The sequence below is a fragment of the Oryctolagus cuniculus genome, chromosome 1 (assembly GCF_964237555.1).
Source record: "Oryctolagus cuniculus chromosome 1, mOryCun1.1, whole genome shotgun sequence".
In the NCBI taxonomy this organism is placed as follows: Eukaryota; Metazoa; Chordata; class Mammalia; order Lagomorpha; family Leporidae; genus Oryctolagus; species Oryctolagus cuniculus.
Window position 1 is genome coordinate 162,268,469 of NC_091432.1, and position 21,106 is coordinate 162,289,574.

At 43.9% G+C, this 21,106-nt stretch overlaps 1 long non-coding RNA gene across 1 annotated transcript; it reads right to left on the reverse strand.

Moving 5' to 3' along the window:
- Window positions 1-247: 247 nt before the first annotated feature.
- On the reverse strand, window positions 248-19,019 carry LOC138846667 (uncharacterized). Its single transcript, XR_011384205.1, has 2 exons — window positions 18,950-19,019; window positions 248-944 (listed from the first exon to the last, which is right to left on the reverse strand). It is a non-coding gene; the product is annotated as an uncharacterized lncRNA (long non-coding RNA).
- Window positions 19,020-21,106: the final 2,087 nt, after the last annotated feature.

The window sequence follows — 21,106 nt, forward strand, 5'->3', positions numbered from 1 at the left end:
AAGCAAAAATGACAAATTAGCAAAAAGTGTTAAAATTAAGTGTGTAAATGGAACTCTTCTTTACACTTTTTAGCTTTGTTTGAAATATTGTAAAATAAAAAGACAAAGACTATATTTAATAAGTACTAAAAATAAAATATAAAAATCATCAAAGAGATACATTGTTAAAGTAGAAAAAGAAAAATGCAGAACAGTATTTGTAGCGTGGTTCCATTTGGAGAGGGGGAAAGGAAGGAGACTGGGTGTTAACAGTAAAACTTTATTTAAGAATTTCTCTAGAACCACTTACATTCTTACTTGTTGCCCAGTAAGCAATGAATAGAATTCTGGTTACTATTCAGCATTAATTTCTGGTTATTAATCCATTGCCATTTCTGAGCTAAAAGAGAAAATTTGCTTTTACTTTGTCCACTTTTCATTTTGAAGTTGTTTCAAGTTATAAAAGCTGTAAGACTAATCCCGAGATTCTCATATACCTTACATCTTGCTATCTCTGAAGTAAGTGTCTCACAATCACGGAATGACTGCATAAGCAGGAAACTGACATCAGTATCATATCATGAACCAATCGGCAGATCTTATTCCAAGTTTGCCAGCTGTCCCACACTGAAGTCTTGTTTCTGGACCATTTGCTTTCACATGTCAGTTTTCTTCCATCACAGGTCTGCCATGACCATGACACTCTTGAAAAGTACCAGTCAGTTATTTTGTAGAATGTCTCTCGATTTGGGTTTATCTTGAGCTTCCTCATAATTAGATTATGGTATGCATTTTCAGCAGGGATGCCACAAACTGATGCTGAGTCCTTCTGTGTGTGTCGCTTCACGGGGCACATGATATCCACTTACACTTGACTGCTTGACTGGCAGTTCTCCCTTTAATTAGTGGTCAGAGTGATGTCTGCCTGGTTCCTCCATCTGTAAGTTGCTGTCTCTCCATTGTACCTAGTGGGGGAGATATTTTGAATCTATGTAAATATCTTGTTTTTTTTCATTTTACAATAGACCACTAATTCTACCACCATTTTTCTTTTTTAATTACAGCTTTATTAAGTCATAATTTATGTAGCTACCTATTTTAAGTGTACAACTCAGTAATTTCAAAGAAAAATGTTTATTTATTTGAAAGATAAAACATCAGAGATGGGGATAGAGAGAGAGAGAAAGGGAGAAAGGGAAAGAGATCTATCTACTGGTTCATCCTCCAACTACCTGCAATTGCTAGGGCTAGGCCAGGCTGAACCCAAGAGCCAGAAACTCCATCCATGTCTCCTATGTGGATGGCAGGGACCCAGGTACTTGGACCATTATTATTATCTTCTTAGGTGCCTTACCAGGGAGCTGGATCAGAAGTGGAGTAGCCGGCACTCCAACAATGTGGGATGTCGGTTTGCAAGTGGCAGCTTAACCCACTGAACCACATGCTCTCCCCCAGCTCAATGAATTTTAGTACATTTATACAGTTGTGTATCAGGCACCACAATTCAAGTTTGTTTGTTTGTTTGTTTGTTTGTTTTTTTTTTACAGGCAGAGTGGACAGTGAGAGAGAGAGAGACAGAGAAAGGTCTTCCTTTACCGTTGGTTCACCCTCCAGTGGCCACTGCGGCTGGCGCGCTGTGGCTGGCACACCACACTGATCCGAAGCCAGGAGCCAGGTGCCTCTCCTGGTCTCCCATGCAGGTGCAGAGCCCAAGCACTTGGGCCATCCTCCACTGCCTTCCCAGGCCACAGCAGAGAGCTGGACTGGAAGAGGGGCAACCGGGACAGAATCCGGCGCCCCAACCAGGACTAGAACCCGGTGTGCCGGTGCCGCTAGGCAGAGGATTAGCCTATTGAGCCGCAGCACCGGCCCACAATTCAAGTTTAAAAGACTTCCATCACGCCCGAAAGTGCCTTTGCATCTATTTACGATCAATCTCTCTCTCTCTTTTTAAAAGGATTTACTTAATTGATTTGAAAGGCAGAGTTACAGAGATAAAGGAGGAGAGAAAGAGACTCCCATCCACTGGTTCACTTCTCAAATGGCTGCAATGCCTGGGGCTGGGCCATGCCAAAAGCCTGAGCCTGGATCTCCATCTGGGTTTCCCACATGGGTGGCAGGGGCCCAAATACTTGGGACAGCCTCCCATGTCTTCCCAGGCACATTAGCAGGGAGCTGTATTAGAGGCAAAGCAGTTGGGATTTGAACAGGTGCTCTGATACGGGACTTGGGCATCTCAGACGGCAGCCTAACCCACTTTGCCACAACAACGCCCATACAATCAATCTCTTTTCTACCAAAAGCATCAAGTGAACACTGATCTGCTTTCTGTCTTTGTTTATTTAATACAGTAATTGTATCTCATTGTTTATGTGTTTTGCTTTCTATTCTTGTTCATCTGCATATGAGCCAACATTAGTTCATGATGCACAGACAACACTGACCAAGACCATGCAACGACACAGCCAGAAGACAGGCATCCACAAGCCAGGCAGAGAAGCCTCAGAAAGAAAACAACCCTGCGGACAGTTTTATCTTGCTTTGCAGCCTCCAGAACTGTAAAAAAATAAACTTCCCCTGTTTAAACCACCGAGTCTGTGACTGTTCTGGCAGCTCCAGCAGGCAAGTAATGCAGTGTTTTGAAACCTTACAATAAGCCTGAGGATAGGTCTAATTTCAACATTATCTTGGCATTCAGTGAGCTCTTAGAATCAACCTTGAATTTTCTTACATTATCTTATGAATGATTTCTCTGCTCCTTTTCTTTTGTCACTCTTTGTGGGACTTCTTTTTTTATTTTGGTCATCTAATTTTCTTTTTTTAACCTCCAGTTCTTTGTCTTTTTGCTTTCCTTTCTGTGAGATGAACCCCAATTCTTCTCTAAACTTTCTTTGGGGTGGTTGTTTTGCTTAGCAAATAAGTCGCCTGCATCGCAGTGCCTCAGTTTCATTCCCAACTCTGTAATCTGACTTCAGCTTCCTGCAAATGCAGACCCTGGGAGGCAGTGATGGTGGCTCAAGTAATTGGGTTCTTGCCACCCACAAGGGGAAGACCCGGACTGAGTTCCCCTCTCCTGGTTCCTGATGTCAGTCTGGCCCAGTGCCAATTGCTTATGAGAACTCTTATCTCTTTCCATCTCTCTGTGTGTGTCTCTCTATTTATTAAATAAAAATTAATTTTAATTTTTTTCTTTAAAAGTATCATATCATATTTAAAAATTTTCCGTGAATGGCCAGTGTTGTAGCAGAGTGGGTAAAGACATTGCCTTAAATGCTGACATCACATGTGGGTGGCAGTTGTTGTCCTGGCTGTTCCACTTCTGATTCAGCTTACTGAGAAATCAGTAGAAGATGGCCCAAGTCCTTGGGCCCCTGCTACCCATGTGGGAGACCTGGGAGAAGCTCCTGGTTTCAGCCTGCCCCAGACCAGGCTATTGCAGCCATCTGGGAAGTGAACCAGCGGATGGAAGATCTCTTTCCTCTGTCTCTGTAACTCTGGCTTTCAAATAAAATAAACATTAAAAAAATTCTTTCCCTGAGCTCCTTTTTTGTTCTTTGAATATTCCTTTTTAAAGTAACGTAAGTTGGGGCTGGCGCAGCAGCATAGCTGTTAAAGCTGCTGCCTGCAGCGCCAGCATCCGATATGGACACCAGTTCCAGTCCCGGCTGCTCCAGCTCCAATTCAGCTCTCTAGTATGGCCTGGGAAAGAGCAGAAGATGGCCCAAGTCCCTGAGCCCCTCCACTCACGTGAGAAGACCCAGAAGAAGCTCCTGGCTCCTGGTTTTGGATAGGCGAAGCTCCAGCCATTGCAACCATTTGGGGAGTGAACCAGTGGATGGAAGATTCTCTCTCTCTCTCTCTCTCTCTCTCTCTCTCTCTCTCTGCCTCTGTCTCTCTGTAACTCTGCCTTTCAAATAAATAAATAAATAAATAAATAAATCTTTTTTAAAAATAAAATAATGTAAGATGTTTCATGGGTGCAATATTTCCTCCTATCCCTCTGTATATACTAATGGCAATGTTCTTCTCCCAGAATAGTTTTTGTGTCACATCTAGATTTGTTTCTTTTGGTCTCTGCCTTTCATGTTTGTGATTTTCCTTAGAAGTCTGATAATCTTGGCCGGCACCATGGCTCAATAGGCTAATGCTCCGCCTGCGGCACACTGAGTTCTGGTCCCAGTCAGGGCTCTGGATTCTGTCACAGTCGCTCCTCTTCCTGTCCAGCTCTCTGCTGTGCCAGGGAGTGCAGTAGAGGATGGCCCAAGTGCTTGGGCCCTGCACCCCATGGGAGACCAGGAGAAGCACCTGGCTCCTGGCTTCGGATCAGTGTGGTGCGCCAACCACAGCGCGCCGGCCGCGGCGGCCATTGGAGGGTGAAGCAACAGCAAAAGGAAGACCTTTCTCTCTGTCTCTCTCTCTCACTGTCCACTCTGCCTGTTTAAAAAAAAAAAAAAAAAAGTCTGATAATCCTTGGTTCTGTACTCAGATTTAGGAGTGAGGTAGTGAAAATTCTTGGAGGTTTTGACACATAGGAGAAACTTGCTTGTAGCCTACTTCAATTCAGAAAACTCAACTGGGCATTTAGTTGAGACACTTTTTTTTAGTTGGGACACTGCTTTCCCAGGCCATAGCAGAGAGCTGGATCAGAAGTGGAGCAGCCGGGACTCGAATTGGCACCCATATGGGATGCTGGCACTGCAGGTGGTGGCTTTGCCTGCTACCCCACAGTGCCAGCCCCATTGGGATGCTTTTCATGTCAGTATTTTTGTATCTTTTGTCTGAGGGTGGTCAGATACCCCAGGGAAGAATTTTCTAATTTTCAGTAGTGTGGGATTATAAGAAATTATTGGCATTTTACTGGGTGACATGTTTTCATAAATGTTCACGGAACTTCCTTCCAATTTATACAACTCAACCCCATTCCCAAGTGTGGCATGTATTCTCCAAAAAGTGTCTTTCTCAGTGAGGGGCTGTCGTTTACTGTAAAACAGTACCTCACAAAGTTCACAGGAAAATAGAATTAAAAGATACATTTACTTTGGTTCAAAAAACTTTTAAATCCATGCATAGTTTTTTATATCTTCCTTTTCTGTGAAGTTTTTGAAGATACTCCCTACATGGTGGAAGAGGGATCTAAGAATCTAACCCCTTCTTGAACAGATTATTACCCACGTTTCTGTTCCAACCCCATCTTTACCCTTATGACATTCCCAAGCCCTTGGGAAGGTCTGTGATGCAAGCAGGTATTTCCCTGCTTTCTCCAAGGCAAGACTAGAGGTCATCTTTCTCAGTCTATTAAATAAGTTACCTATTTATCTATATGGGCTCTAAATTCCACAGTCTTGTCATTCTTGTCCTCCATCCTGATCTCATCATCATTGTAGTTTCTGCCTTAAAAACAGATATCTTCACTGTCATTTTATTGGGTTTCAGGAGACAGCCAAAGTTAATGCATATGTTTAACCGAGGACTTCTGCTCGGAATTCCATTTTGCATTTTTACAATGGAAGGAAAAGCTGGCTCAGGAATGTTTGAAGATGAACAGCACTGCTTTGTAATTTTACCACCAATTCCTGCAATTCCTGCACTCAGTGTATCTGGTCAACAATTGTGCCCCTGAAGCAGAAATTACAACTCTGACACCTGCTTTTATCCGAGGAGCCACAAGTTCAGTCACGTTCATGGCTCACTCGTCATCTGGAAAGGAAACTACCTGCTGGTAGTTCTAACTATAGCTGAGGGAATTTTCCAAAACTCTTCCTATCTTCCTGGATTTAGTCTTAGAAAATGATTCCTGGTTACCGCAAATCCTGAGCCCACTTCACCCCCACAACCCTGATTTTCTTCTCAAACAACAGAATTCAATCAGAATTCTCAGTGTGTGCCTGGGGCTAGCACTTTTACATGCTTTATCTCATTTCATCTTCCTTACAACTCTATAGCACCCATGTTTTCATTCCCATTTTACAAAGAGGGAAACTGAGACTCTAAAAAGCTAACAGGTTCATTCAGCTCCGCCCACCTATTAAACAGTGAAGCTAAGGTTTGAACCCAAGTTGGCCTCACTCCCAACCCCTTTCTCCTTTACTACATTGTCTTAATGATGACTCATCTTCTTAAATGTTCATTTTGATGTCCCAGGCTCATGTAATTATCTTCCCTTCTCCTTTTCTAATCTAGTCCCCCATACTACTCATATATTCCTTGTGTTGATCAGTGGTGTCCAGCGGAACTAGCTTTTGCCAGTATCTAGCCCTGCTTCCATTTCAACATATAAATGGCTACCTTGCTACCCACCTTAAATATCACTTCCTTGGGAAAGAGTCCATGACCTCCCAAGGATTGATTCTGTGCTACTACACAGAACTGTTTTCCCTATCAAAGCAATAATTAATCTGTATAGAGATTACTGATTTGCTTATCTATTCTGTAATTACGTGAAACTACAACTCCTAAGGACTAAGGCAATATTCATTTCATTCATGTGATGATGTGTTTATAGCCTAGTACAGCAGTCAGCTTTTTGTTGCTACAACAACAGTTCAGCTATGAAAGCTTTTGTAAGCTCACAGTTTTGGAGGTTAAAGGCCCAAGATTGAGTGGCCCCATTGGTTTGACCGCTGATGAAGGAGAGAGGACAGAGCTTGTACAGTGGAAGGGTCACATGGCAAACCAGGAAGCAGTGCTGGGATCCACCTGGGCTGTATCAAGCTTCTCAGAGGAACTACCTTCCCAGGGCCCTCAGTGGTCTCAGGGCCTTCCACCAGGCCACGTCCTCAACTCAGTTATGAGACAGTCACTCTCCTAGTACCACTCACTTACAACTTTGGGATTTAAACATATACATAGGATTGGGAGTCAAATCTTATTAAAACCATAGCACATAGTACAAAATTGGGCACATAGGAGGTGCTCAATAAATATTTTATTGAATGAATGAACAAATGAGTGAAATTGTACACATTGCTCTGTCGGAATTAAAATACTTCCTCATTTAAAATATGTTCTTAGGATATTTTACTATTTATCAAGTAAGATTTCATAAAAAGAGTTTTAGTGCTTTTCATTTAATATACAAAGCATAGACATTGTTTTAATTTCTATAAAATTGCAGCATGGATATTAATTCATGAGGGTAAATTTTAAAAACTTTAAAGTGTCAAATTCTATTTAAATATAAATTAAAAAGTTATCTTATTCTCAGGTGAAATTCTATCATGCTTTGAAGGCTTTCATTTGAATTGAAAGAATATATCACATAGTTAGAAAGTACAATGCAAGAAATACCTTATTTATTTACTTATTTATTTATTTGAAAGCATGACAAAGAGGAGAGACATATATAGAGAGATCTTCCAGCTGCTAGTTTATTCCCCAAATGGCTGCAACAGCCAGGGATGGGCTAGGCTGAAGCCAGGAGCCAGGAGCTTCCTCTAAATTTTCCACATGGAAGACAGGGGCCCAAGGACTTGGGCCATCCTCCGTTGCTTTCCCAGGCACATTAGCAGGGAGCTGGTTCAGAAGTAACAGAGCTGGGACTTGAACCTAGGTCTGCATGGGAAGCCAGCACTGCAGCTCAACCCACTGTGGCAGCACTGGCCCCTAGAATAGTATTTCTGATCTCTAGTTGTTACTATAAATAGGTCTGTTACAATTTTTCTTAGGGCCTAAGTAACAAAATTTATCATAAGGAAGTAGAAATAAAAAATTCAACAGAAAATTGAAATTCATACATTGTCATCAGAATTTGGATGGGTCCAGAGGCCCATGTGTTAAAGATTTGGTCCCCAGGGTGGCGTATTCGGAAATGGTGAACTTTAGGTAGGTGAGGTCTCATGGGAGGTCCTTAGGTCATTAAGGATGTGCCCTTGGAAGGTAGTTTTCTGGAGAGAAGTTTGTTATAAAAACCTGAGCTGGGCTTAACCTCTCTCTCTCTCTCTCTCACACACACACACACACACACACACTGCTTTCTGACTCACCATGTGATCCTCCCTCTGCACATACCCTACCATTGCCATCTGCTGCACTCACAGAGGTCACATCAATGGTGCCCGCCTGATGTTGGACTTTGAACCTTTGCTACTGCAAGCAGGCTAGTACAGAATGCATGCAAAATACTCTCAGACAGTAAAGCTTTCTCTGGCTCAAATATCCATTTACTCTAAGCCAAATTTAAAAGGATGGATGACACAAAATAGAAAGAACAAGGAAAAATAGCAACTTCTTTTAAGAGCCTTTTTTTTTTTTAAGATTTATTTATTTACTTCAAAGGCAGAGTTACAGACAGAGAAACAAATAGAGAGGGAGGTCTTCGATCCACTGCTTCACTCCCCAGATAGCCACAATGGTCAGAGATGGGCCAAACCAAAGCCAGGAGCCAGGAGCTTCTTCTGGGTCTCCCAGAGTGGTGCAGGGGCCCAAGCACTTTGGCCACCTTCTGCTGCTCTTCCAGGCCATAGCAGAGAGCTGGATTGGAACAGGAACAGCTGGGACATGAACTGGCGCCCATACGGGATGCCGGTGCAGCACAGATATTTATTTATGCCATGGTGCTATCCCCCATAGTTTTTTTTTTTTTTTTTTTGACAGGCAGAGTGGACAGTGAGAGAGAGACAGAGAGAAAGTTCTTCCTTTTTCCATTTTTTCACCCTCCAATGGCCGCCGCAGCCGGCGGGCTAAGGCCGGCACACCGCACTGATCCAAAGCCAGGAGCCAGGTGCTTCTCCTGGTCTCCCATGGGGTGCAGGGCCCAAGTACTTGGGCCATCCTCCACTGCACTCCCTGGCCTGGAAGAGGGGCAACCGGGACAGAATCCGGCACCCCGACCGGGACTAGAACCCCGTGTGCTGGCACCACAAGGTGGAGGATTAGCCTAGTGAGCCGCGGCGCCGGCCTCCCCCATAGTTTTTACAAACTGTAAAGAATCCAGTTGCTTTGTCCTGCCATTCAACACAAGCCACAAGAGAGATCTGAGAGTTGTTCTGTGGATTCTTTTGGAATCAGGGATGGCCTGGGAAGAAAGTCGTTGATCAAGTGTTCGCTCTTCAAGTATATTCACACCTTGGCCATCTAGTAATCAGAATGAACTGGCTCCAGCTGGAGGCAACAATAGGGATGAAGTTCACAGACACGATGTTGACTGGACAAAGGCTCCACTTACATAAACTTCCAAAGACAATAAGACTGCTCTATGGTGTGAATAGTCAGGGTATTCATTACCTTTAGGTAAACTCAATTGGCAATTCATAGGATAGGGGCTTTTGGAAGCTGGTAGTGTTCTCTTCCTTGATCTCAGAGCTCATTACGTGCATTTGTTTACTTTCTAAATTAATTCAGAAATTTATGGGGGGGTGATAAAAAAAGGGAAAGCTAACCCTTCCTTCCAGGGATTCTAATGTATTTATCACTAGGTACCTATCTCCAAGTATGTGGTGCACTGAAAAATATTTTACTATTAGAATAAAACAAAGCATAGCTTTAACTGCTCATTCCCAAAAATCTACTCCTTTCTCCAAGAGGTTTCCAATCTAGGGGAGAGAATGCTCCTAAATATGGAAATGGCAGGATATCTAAAGCTATAGCAATAGAATATGGAAATTTAAGTTGGCCTGGGATGACCAGAATAAAAAAATAGAGCATTCCAAAAACAGATCATGGCAGAATTTGTCAAGGTAATTCTGAGAAGCATTCCATAACTTTCAGATCCCACAGGATTTTTTTTTTTTAATTTTTAAAGGCAGAATGAGAGAGAGAGAGACAGAGAGAGAGATAGAGGTCATCCATCCACTGGTTCACTTCCCAAATGGCTGCAATAGCTAGGGCTGGGCCAGGCCAAAGGCAGTAGCTAGCAACTCCAACCCAGACTTCTACATGGATGGCAGGGACCCAAGCCCTTGGACCATAATCCTCTACCTTCCCAGGTGCATTAGCAAGAAACAGTATCAGAAGCAGAGCATCTGGTACTGGAACCCACATCATGATATGGGATGTTGATTACAAGTCCCCACGGGAGTTTTGAAGAGATGTTTACTTAGAAGAGTTCTCATTTCTGCTAATGGGGGGGGGGGGCAATAAAAAAGGGAAGGCTAAAACTTCCTTCAGGGATTCTAAAATATGCTTCAGAGAGCTTGAAATGTCCATTTTCCTGTCGATGTGACTTGGAGGAGGCAGCCTGACTCTGGCCTGAGGATGTTAAAAACAGTCTGGGGCACTAGGGCAGAGGCTGTACTGGAATCAACCAGGATTGTTTAGAACAAGGCTTATGAGCATTTTCAATGACCAAACTTAGATCACATGAGACCAGATAAGGGTCATTTCTGACCAGGCCAGTGGGGTTGCTTAGAGGACAGAGGATTCCAGCAGCTAGGTGTGGGGAGCAACTCGGACTAGACTAAGTTACTGGAATTAAGACTTATTCTATGCATCTGCTCTCCCACAATATGGCGCTGAGAAGGGAGTAACAGCTTCTACGCAGCTGCCTCCAGTTCAACCAAGAAACTGTAGGACCTGCTCCTGATTGGAGGAGAGCAGCGTACTCGGCGTGTGGGTAGCAGAGTTGGGATTGGTGGAAGAGGACTATAAAGGAGGAGAGAGACAACATGCACGGGGAACATCTATCTGAAGGAACACCTGTGCAGCCCCCGAGAGAGCCGGCCGGCGGTGTGCCGCTCCCCCGCGGAAGTGGGGAAAGTGGCAGGGGGAACTGCCCTTCCACGGAGGTGGAAGGGACAGTAGCCAACCCGGGAAGAACCAGCAGCAAACCCGGGGAGGGCCGAGCAGACGAAAGAACAGCGCAGGGTCCTGTGTCGTTCCTCCACGAAGAGGGGGAGCGACATAATGGTGCCATGACTCGGATATGAAGCCTAGGCAGGGCTTAGTGTCGTTCCTCCACAAAGACGGGGAGCGACACTAGGGACTGACGGGGGACTTCATGTGAGTCACATGAAGTCACACAACAGAAATGCATGAATCCACTGAAATGACCGAGGGAAAAGAACTCTTCAGGAATGCAGTCTTTCAAAGGTCCCAAGAAAGTCCCAAGAAGAATCGACTTTGAGTATCCACCAGCCACAGAAAGAGCAAAATCTGGACATTTAACTTGTGTCAGCTCTGTAAGAGCTTTCTTAGTTTTTTTTTTTTTTTTTTTTTTTTTTTTTTTTTTTTTTTTTGACAGGCAGAGTTAGACAGTGAGAGAGAGAGACAGAAAGGTCTTCCTTTTTCCATTGGTTCACCCCCCTCCAAGTGGCCACTACTGCTGGCGCATTGTGGCTGGCGCGCTGTGCTGATCCGATGGCAGGAGCCAGGTACTTCCTCCTGGTCTCCCATGCAGGTGCAGGGCCCAAGGACCTGGGCCATCCTCCACTGCCTTCCCAGGCCACAGCAGAGAGCTGGACTGGAAGAGGAGCAACCAGGACAGAATCCGGCACCCCAGCTGGGACTAGAACCTGGGGTGCCATCGCCGCAGGTAGAGGATAAGCCTAGTGAGCTGTGGCTGCGGCCTAGAGCTTTCTTAGTCTTAACATTTCTGCTATCTCGATGTCACAAACTGCTGGAGCGAGAGAAGAAAAGACATTTGGCAGACCAAGTCGGGAGGAGCCAACCACACACCTTCCCTTTCTTTTCCACCACAGACTGACAGCCTGAAGCACAGCCTAGCTGGGGAAAGATTTTCCATGAAAGATAAGGAGTTTTGGGTAACGTCTGGTTGGACAGCCTGGCCTCAGACTTGAAAGTCTGTTTGTAACTAAGGCCTTACGTAAGAGTATGGGATCTAGCCATATTTCCGTATGAGAAGAGCCAAGGTTACTTCCCTGAATAGACTCCAGTGAGAAACCATAATAAAGGTGTGTTTGTTTGATTTCATCTTCCAGTTATATACATTTACTGCCTGGGTTATGTAGGCTTTCGTACTAGTAAACTCAGCTGTTGTGTTTTTTTGTTTTTTTGTTTTTTTAAGATTTATTTATTTATTTGAAAGTCAGAGTTAAACAGAGAGAAAAAGAGAGAGGTCTTCCATCCGCTGGTTCACTCCCAATTGGCCACAACTGCCGGAGCTGCGCCAATCCGAAGCCAGGAGCCAGGAGCCAGGAGCCTGGAGATTTTTCCGGGTCTCCCATGTGGGTGCAGGGGCCCAAGGACTTGGGCCATCTTCTACTGCTTTCCCAGGCCATAGCAGAGAGCTGGATCGGAAGTGGAGCATTTGGGTCTTGAACAGGCACCCATATGGGATTCCAGCGCTTCAGGCCAAGGTGTTAACCCACAACACCACAGCGCTGACCCCTAAACTCAGTTTTTTACAAGCCAGTTTTTAAAAGATGACCTAGTGCTGGGGAGAGAAGCATTTCAGCATCCTGAGTTCACAGTATGACAGCTGTGTTAGCAAAAATTCCTCTTTGGTTCTGTTTCTCCTGTCTCAGCTGTCATCTCCATTTTAGGTACCCTGCCTCTATTTTATCTGCCATTTATACAAGTTATTCCTCTTAACTCTGTTAAAATGATCCAAGACAAAACTCTAGTGAAAAATGTTTTTAATCACAACCTTAGGAATATTTCAATTTATTTGATAGCTGAAACATTGAGAACAATTGTTCTCAAACTTCGGTATGTAACCGAATTGCTCAGGGAAGTTTGTTTGTTTGTTTGTTTGTTTGTTTTTTGACAGGCAGAGTGGACAGTGAGAGAGAGAGACAGAGAGAAAGGTCTTCCTTTTTCCATTGGTTCACCCCCCAGTGGCTGCTGTGGCTGGCGCGCTGCGACCGGCGCACTGCGCTGATCCAAAGCCAGGAGCCAGGCACCTCTCCTGGTCTCCCATGGGGTGCAGGGCCCAAACACTTGAGCCATCCTCCACTGCACTCCCAGGCCACAGCAGAGAGCTGGACATGAAGAAGAGCAACCGGGACAGAATTCGACCAGGGCTAGAATCCGGTGTGCCGGCGCCGCAAGGCGGAAGATTAGCCTATTGAGCCGCGGCGCCGGCCTTCTTAGGGAGCTTGATAGAACTAGAGAGATCTATACCTTGCTCTAGTTCAATGGATCTGGGCCTCTGTGTTATCAGCTCTCTAAGTTATTATAATACTCTCAAAATTTGAGAACTTCTGTCTTTTAAGACACAAATTGCTAAGGGGTAGGCCACTGATTTGGGAACTTGACAGTCATGTCTCTTGGATCTAACATTCAAGTTCTATCTCTTGGTTTGCACCACCACCACACTGCTGATTTTTTTTTAAAATAAGAATCACAGAGACCACACAGTTGGGCTGTACCATGGTATGATGATGAGTCAATTGCTCAGTCCATTGTGTGCTAGGACTAGGAGGGACTGAGCCAGGGAAGTCTGGCCAGAGATCACTACATAGTTTGCTTTTCCATCCTCTATAATTGTCCTAGTGTCTGTCTGTCCTAGACCTTCATTGGCATGGTGATATGTAGGGATGTGAGTTGAGAAGTGAACTGGGAAGACATTGGAGAATTTAGAAAGAGGTGATCCAAGTGCTTGGGTCCCTGCCATCCATGTAGAAGTCTGGGTTGAATTTGCTAGCTCCTGCTTTTGGCCTGGCCCAGCCCTAGCTACTGCAGCCATTTGGGAAGTGAACCAGTGGATGGAAGACATCTCTCTCTCTCTTTCTCTTTCTGTCTTTAAAAAGAAAAAAGAGGAAAAAAGGATATAAACTTTGGTCTGATGCTATATGAATCAATGGCTACCAAATTTCTAAAGATTCCATAAACGTGTCTGACTTTCATCCTTCTCCAAAGAACTCACATTATTTATGGAGATCTTAGTTGCTTAGAGACATATCTCATAATAGTGTCATACAATTATTCTTAAAAGGTAAATTCAAATGAATAAGAAACACACAAAGACCGTACTAGACTATTAGGAAAAGGAATTAATAGGCACAACAGAAAAATATGATTATGTGTTGGACTAACATGAAAAACACTCAACTCAGCTAATGAACACATAAAAGGAAAATTTTAAATGTAGTTTTAGCATATTAAAGTTGGAAAATTTAAAACAATATAATATTGTTAGTGAGGGTGTTGTGAAACAGGATGTCATAAATTGGTAGGCATCAACAAAAGCAGAAATTACAATTGTGGTATTTTGTCCAACTTTTTACTGTGAAAATGTATATATAGCATCAACTTCTGCATACTCGTCATCCAAATTCATGAATTGTTTTTTTAATCACCAATTATTTTATTATTATTATTTACAGGTTTATTTTAATGCGATTGATATTGCTATCATAATAATGATGATCATCATTGTTGATAATCATCTAACATCATTCCATTCTGTCCTTTTTTATCTTAAGTAATTCATTGTGTGTGTGTATAGCCTAAGAAAAAATATATTTCCTTAATTAATTGCAAGGTACGTATCACATTCAGGAAATATAACTTTCACATAGAACTATTATCAAACACACAGTCCAGATGTAGAGTTTGCCAATTGTCCAGTATTTTTTGTAGTACATTTTCTTGATTCAAGACCTAGTCCAGGAGCCCTCGTTGCCTATGTTCACTCTGCCTCTTCATGCAGTCTCCTTTATCTGTACCACTTCCTTACATTTTTTTTTTGTCTTTCATAGCATTGACACATATTGTATATATATTTTTCTCCAAGAGTATAATCAGGGGCTAATAAAATGTCCTTCACTTAAACTTGTCTACTATCTCCTCATGATTAGATTGAAGCACTTTTTAACAAGAGTTCACAATGTTTTTTAAAAAAATTATTAATTTATTTGAAAGGCAGAGTTACAGAGTGGCAGAGGTAGAGGGAGTTCTTCCATTTGCCATTCACTCCTCAAATGGCTGCCACGGCCGAAGCTGGGCTGATCTGAATCCAGGAACCAGGAGCTTCTTCTGGGTCTCCTATGTGAGTGCAGGGGCCCAAGCACTGGGGTCATCTTCTACTGCTTTCCCAGGCACATTAGCAGGGAGCTGTACTGGAAGTGGAGCAGCTGGGACTAGAACTGGTGCCCATGAAGTATGTCAGCACTGTAGGCAATGGTTTTACCCTCTACATCATAGTGCTGGCCCCAAGAGTTCATAATTTTTTTTTTTTTTGACAGGCAGAGTGGACAGTGAGAGAGAGACAGAGAGAAAGGTCTTCCTTTGCCGTTGGTTCACCCTCTAATGGCCACCGCGGCCGGCGCGCTGCAGCCGGCGCACCACGCTGATCCAATGGCAGGAGCCAGGAGCCAGGTGCTTTTCCTGGTCTCCCATGGGGTGCAGGGCCCAAGCACCTGGGCCATCCTCCACTGCACTCCCGGGCCACAGCAGAGGGCTGGCCTGGAAGAGGGGCAACCGGGACAGAATCCGGCGCCCCGACCGGGACTAGAACCCGGTGTGCCGGCGCCGCTAGGCGGAGGATTAGCCTAGTGAGCCGCGGCGCCGGCCAAGAGTTCATAATTTTTTTAAAAAATTATTTATTTATTGGGGCTGGCACTGTGGTATAGCAGCAGGTAAAGCTGCCGCCTGCAGTGCAGGATCCATATGGGCGCCTGTTTGAGTCTTGGCTACTCCTCTTCTGATCCAGCTCTCTGCTATGGCCTGGGAAAGCAGTAGATGATGGCCCAAGTCCTTGGGTCCCTATGCTCACGTGGAAGACCTGGAAGTAGCTCCTGGCTCCTGGCTTTGGATTGGCACAGCTACGGCCATTGCGGCCAATTGGGGAGTGAACCAGTGGATGGAAGACCTCTCTCTCTCTCTCTCTCTTTCTGCTGATTATGTTGTGGCTGCTTGTAGTCACGGAAGCTGTCTTGTGACCAAGAAGCCATAAGAATGATGACAAGAGACCAGCATTGTGGCAACAGGATAAACCTCCAATTCCGATGCTTGCATCCTATATAAGAATGCTGGTTCAAGTCCTGACTTCTCAGTTTCCAATCCAGCTTCCTGCTAATGTGTCTGCAAAGGCAGCAGAAGATGGTTTAAGGACTTGGGCCCTTGCCAGCCATGTGGGAGACCCAAATGGAGCTCCTGGATCCTGGTTTCAGTTTGGCCCAGCCCTGGGCTGTTGCAGCCATATGGGGAGTGATTTCTAATGGAAGATTTCTCTCCCCACCCCCTTCACCATCTTGGTCTTCCTTTAAAAAATAATGACAAAAGGCCAGTGTGCTAAGGATGCAGATTGAAGGGACAGAGAGAACTCTAGTTCTTAGTGGCATTACTGAGTTTCTCACCTAGTTCTGGGGCATCCTCCTCTGCTTTCTTTGGATAATAAATTTAGATATTTAAGGCAATTTTAATTGAGGTTTCAGTATCTTACTGCTACAGACATTACTGATGGATACAGATAGTAATAATAATAAAGTGACATGTCATTCACCGGAAATGCATATATTCTTTAATCTTTATCACAATCTTGTGAAAAATATGTCACTGTTAACCCCATTTTATAGGTGAAGAGGTTGCTCACAGACATTAAGTAACCTTCCAAAATTTCTAAAACTGGAATTCAGGCTATAAATTCAGGTGCTTTGACTTCAGAATTCAAACTCTCACCACTATGTTATCTTGTCTCCTCTCAAGTAAGTATGCCGTTGTTTACATCCTGAGATATGCGAGGCTACTTTGGAGAGCTCCTGGGAAAGTGGGATTAAAAGATAACTTTATTTTAGTGCAAAAAATTTGAAATCATGTACAGTTTTTTCATGATATGTATTTTCTATGAGCTTTCTGAAGACCTCTCACATAATCAACAGAAAATTGGTAACAAAGAGTAAGTTGAAATGCTCACAAGAAAATATCATTCCTTTTAAATTTTTTAAAATTAATTAATTTATTTGAAGGGCAGAGTTACAGAAAGAGAGAGAAAGAAAGAGAAATCTTCCATACACAGGTTCACTCCCCAAATGACCACAATGACCAGGACTGGGTCAGGCCAAAACCAGGAGCCTGGAACTCCATCCAGGCCTTCCATGTGAGTGCAGGGGCCCAAGAATTTTGACCATCCTCTGCAGCTTTCCCAGGTGCATTAGCAGGGAGCTGGATCTGAAACAGAGCAGTCAGGACTTGAACAGGAGTCCACACAGGATGATGCCATTGCAATCAGGGAATAAACTATTGTGCCACAATGCTGGCCCTGTCATTTAAAAAAATTTATATGTTTTTTTTCCTGTTTCATTTTACTAGTGGAGTCTATTTGCAAGTCACTACCTGAAGAAAAAAAATTATCAAAAGGCAGTGTAGTGTAGTTACTGAAAGGGTTAGCTCCTGTGCATCAATCCTGACACCACTAACTGGCCGCTTTGTAACCCTGGGCACATAACTTTATCCGTGCCTCAATGTTCTCCTTTGTAAAATGGAGCTAAAGAGAGTGCCTATTTCATGTTTTTTTAAAATGATTAGCAGAAATAACACATTCTTTAACAATACCTGGCATACAGCATCAGTTGACGTTAGCTTTTATTATTTACTCACATAACTGAGATTCCATGTGTGCTCAAGTGGAGTTGATCAAGAGTCTGTCTCTGCTCAGCTCTGTCTCCGCCCCTCAGCTCTGCTTTCTCTCCACCTCAGGCACCTGTCCCTGCCAGTGGGAGGGGCCGCCACAATTCCAGGCTGTCTCCTTCTCAGCAGATTGAGAAGGTCTCTGTTCCAAATGTTTCCCACAAGGTTCTGGATGTGAGGTCCACCGTCCCTGACTTAAGTGTGGGGTCAGGGCGCAATGTCCCAGGCTCCTCTGGGACACCCATGGTTCACACCTAGTGTAGTGGCAGCTTAGCTCAGACCTTGATCTGAACGGGAAGAAAGCCTGTTCCCCATGGAAAACGGAGCTGCTGTTTGCATCAACATGGCAACTTGTCTGCTGTCCCCACCTCATTCCACAGAGCCAGTGGCAACATGTACACTCACACAACAAAAACGAACAAAATAAACATCTGAAGGTGTCAAGATAAAATCAAAGGACACAAAAACCATAAATACAGAAGTAATGTTAACAGAAAAAGGAATAAGTTCAGCAAGTGTAAAAGGCAAATATGGAAACTTTATAGTGATGTGACCATAACATGAACAATGAACACATTTTCTATAACAAAGAAAAAAGAATTGGAAGGAGATAGTGTAGCATGCTGACTGCTTTGTCATGTTACCAGGAGGGCAGAGGTGGGTGGGCATGAGTTTCTCTATTAGTGTAATGAGGTCCACACTCCTAACTTACCAGCAGTAAGGTCGAAATCAGTGAATGGGAAGAACATAGTCTCTTTCTATAGAATTGACAGGGGATTCAAAATAAATAGTTTCTTTCCTTAAGAGAATATCAGAGGCTACCTGGACGAGAAGGAAGCCCACCACCATCCCCAAGAGTGGATCAGAGCTCAACTTTTCCAATTGTAGGGACAGCAGAAACTAGGGGAAGTTGGGGTTCACTGACAATTGGTGAGTTGTCCAGGCCTAAGAACCAACCAAAGATTGGGTAACTTGTTCTTTCTTTATGGAGAAGAAAGTTGACTGATCAGAAAAGCCTTAGGGAAGTGCTGGGAGAAATGGGAGTCATGTGCATCGGCAATTAATGGCAGGAGTAACGGCGCAGAGGGCAAGTGCTGATGGTCTGGTCCCCATAGTCTCCTCTCTGTGATATAGGCTTTGGGAATATTATCTACAACATTCTGCAAAGATCTATCTGTTTCTTCATTAGTGCCCAGCATGTATGCCCAGGTTTCAGAAGGAGGGATTGGCAGAACCAGGTCTCCAAGGCATAATGCCTTCTCCCACTGCACTGGGCTCCTACTATGGACTACCAGGTGTCAGGGGGCCTCCCCCAAGAGACCGTGACCTAGATACAGAGTCATCCTCTAATGGTGGCCCTCTATGGCCTGTAAGATCAAGCTGGAAGTCCTTGGTGGAACCCTCACACACAGGCACCGCCTGCCTCCTTGGCTTCACTCTGTGTCCCTGGGCTCCTCTCGTACTTCCAATACCCGGGTGGGCTGTGGCAACCCTGTCTCCCTACCTTTGCAGACAGTGCTCCTTCTGCCAGGAATATCCTGATGACACCCTTCTCTGCCTGGTGAGCCTGCGGTGTTGGTTAAGTCATTCTTCCTCAGCGTCACCATCTCCACAAGCATAGATCATTTCCTGTGTGTGCTTCCTCCCTCTCCCAGAGCTCTGTGGGGCAGAATGTTTCTGTGCTGTCATGAGGAGTTCAGGCCTCTTCTTTGCTCCTTTACAAGTGCTTCATTCTTGGACCATGAGGTCTGAGAAGTCAGGAAACCAGGATCATTAACTGTCATGCCCATGCTACGGGGACAGTGCTACTTGGTTAATGTTTGTGGAACGAATAGAAGGCATTTGAATGAACTCACACATTCACTGATGAATTAATGATAAACTTGTCCTTTTAGTTATAAAATGCTATGACATGAATATTGCTATTGAATATGAAATATCATTTTACACTAGAATATGTCCTAAATTCTATACTTAAAATACTAATTGTACATATTAAATCATTCACATGAAAATATACATTGTGAGCGCATATACATAAAACATGATAATTTTTCAAAATTTTTATTTATTCTTTTCATTTTAGAGATTAAGAGAAAGTTCCAAGCATTTGTCCACTCCCCAGATGCTCCTAACAGCCAGGGCTGGCTGGGGCTGGAGCCAGGAGGCAGAAACTCATGGATGGCAAGAACCCAGTTACTTGAGTTTTACTGCTTCCTCCCAGAGTCTACATTGGCAGGAGACTGGAGTCAAGAGCCAGAGCCCAGAATCAAATTCAGACATTCTGACATGTCAGGCAGGTATCTTAACCACGAGGCTACATACCTGCTCCCAACAACAACGTTTAAAAACTTCCTTCATCTTTATTCTTCCCATGTTCACAGATTTCTTGTGACAAAACAAGGAATGAAGTGGATAAAATAAGGAATTCCAAGTTCTGTCTAAACTGTGGCTGGTTTTCAATACAATCAAATCTTTCCATATCAGCTTCCAACTACAAGATACATACTTGCCTCTTTCTTTCCTCCCTCTACCAACCCCTTCCCTCTCTTTCTGCCTCTGAAATAAATGATTATAATAAAAGGAGCAGACAATTAGCTAGTGGTTAAGATGCCCACGTCCTACATTGGAGCACCTGCGTTCCAGAATAGCTCTGGTCTCTTCTCCAGATTCCAGCCAGTGCAGGCTCTGGGAGGTAGCAGTGATGGCTTGAATATTTGGGTTCCAATCCCGCATCTGGATGCCTGGATTGAGTTCTTAACTCCTGGCTCAGGCCACTGCAGGTACGCGGTGAGCGCAACAGCAAATAAGAGCTCTCTGTCACTGTCTGCCTTCCAAACAAAATAATATCAATTCAGAAAGATACATAAGTACTAGTAATAATCTATGTGCTGCTTTTCAACCCAAGAAATAAATACAAAACAGAGCTGGAAGATATTTAAAAGAAAACAACTAAAATATTCAAGGGAATAAAAAATAAAGTTCTTTCTTCTGATTGACATATCAAACATGGCCATTCCTTTTCAAATTCACTGTAACAAATATTTGTCGAATGCCTGCTGTGTGTTCAGTATTGAACCAGTTATTCATTCACTTATTCAATGGATCCTTACTGAGGATCTGCTATGTGCCAAGCATTCTTCTAGGCACCAGAGAAAGATTAGTGAACCAAACAACAACGTCAAGGCTGGCGTTGCGTCACAGGGGGTTAATCTGTTGCTAGCAATGCTGGCATCCCGTATTAGAAAATGGCTTTAAAAAAAGATTTAGTTATTTATTTGAAAGTCAGAGTTATAGAGAAAAGGGAAGAAAGAGAAAGAGAGGGAGAAGAGAGAGTGTGTGTGTGTGAGAGAGAGAGATCTATCTATTGGCTCACTCCCCAAAAGGCTGTAATGGCCGAAGTCAGGCCAGGCCAAAGTCAGAGCCAGGAGCTTCATCTAGGTCTCCCACATGGTGCAGGTGCCCAAATGTAGGACTTGAACCTGTGCCCTTATGGAATGCAGGCATCGCAGGTGATAGCTTGACCCACTACACCAAAACGCTGTCCCCTGGAAAATGGTTTTGAGTCCCGGCTGCTCCTCTTCCAGTCCAGCTCCCTGCTAATGTGCCTGGGAAGGCAGTGGAAGATAGCCCAAGTGTATGGACCCCTGCCACCCATGTG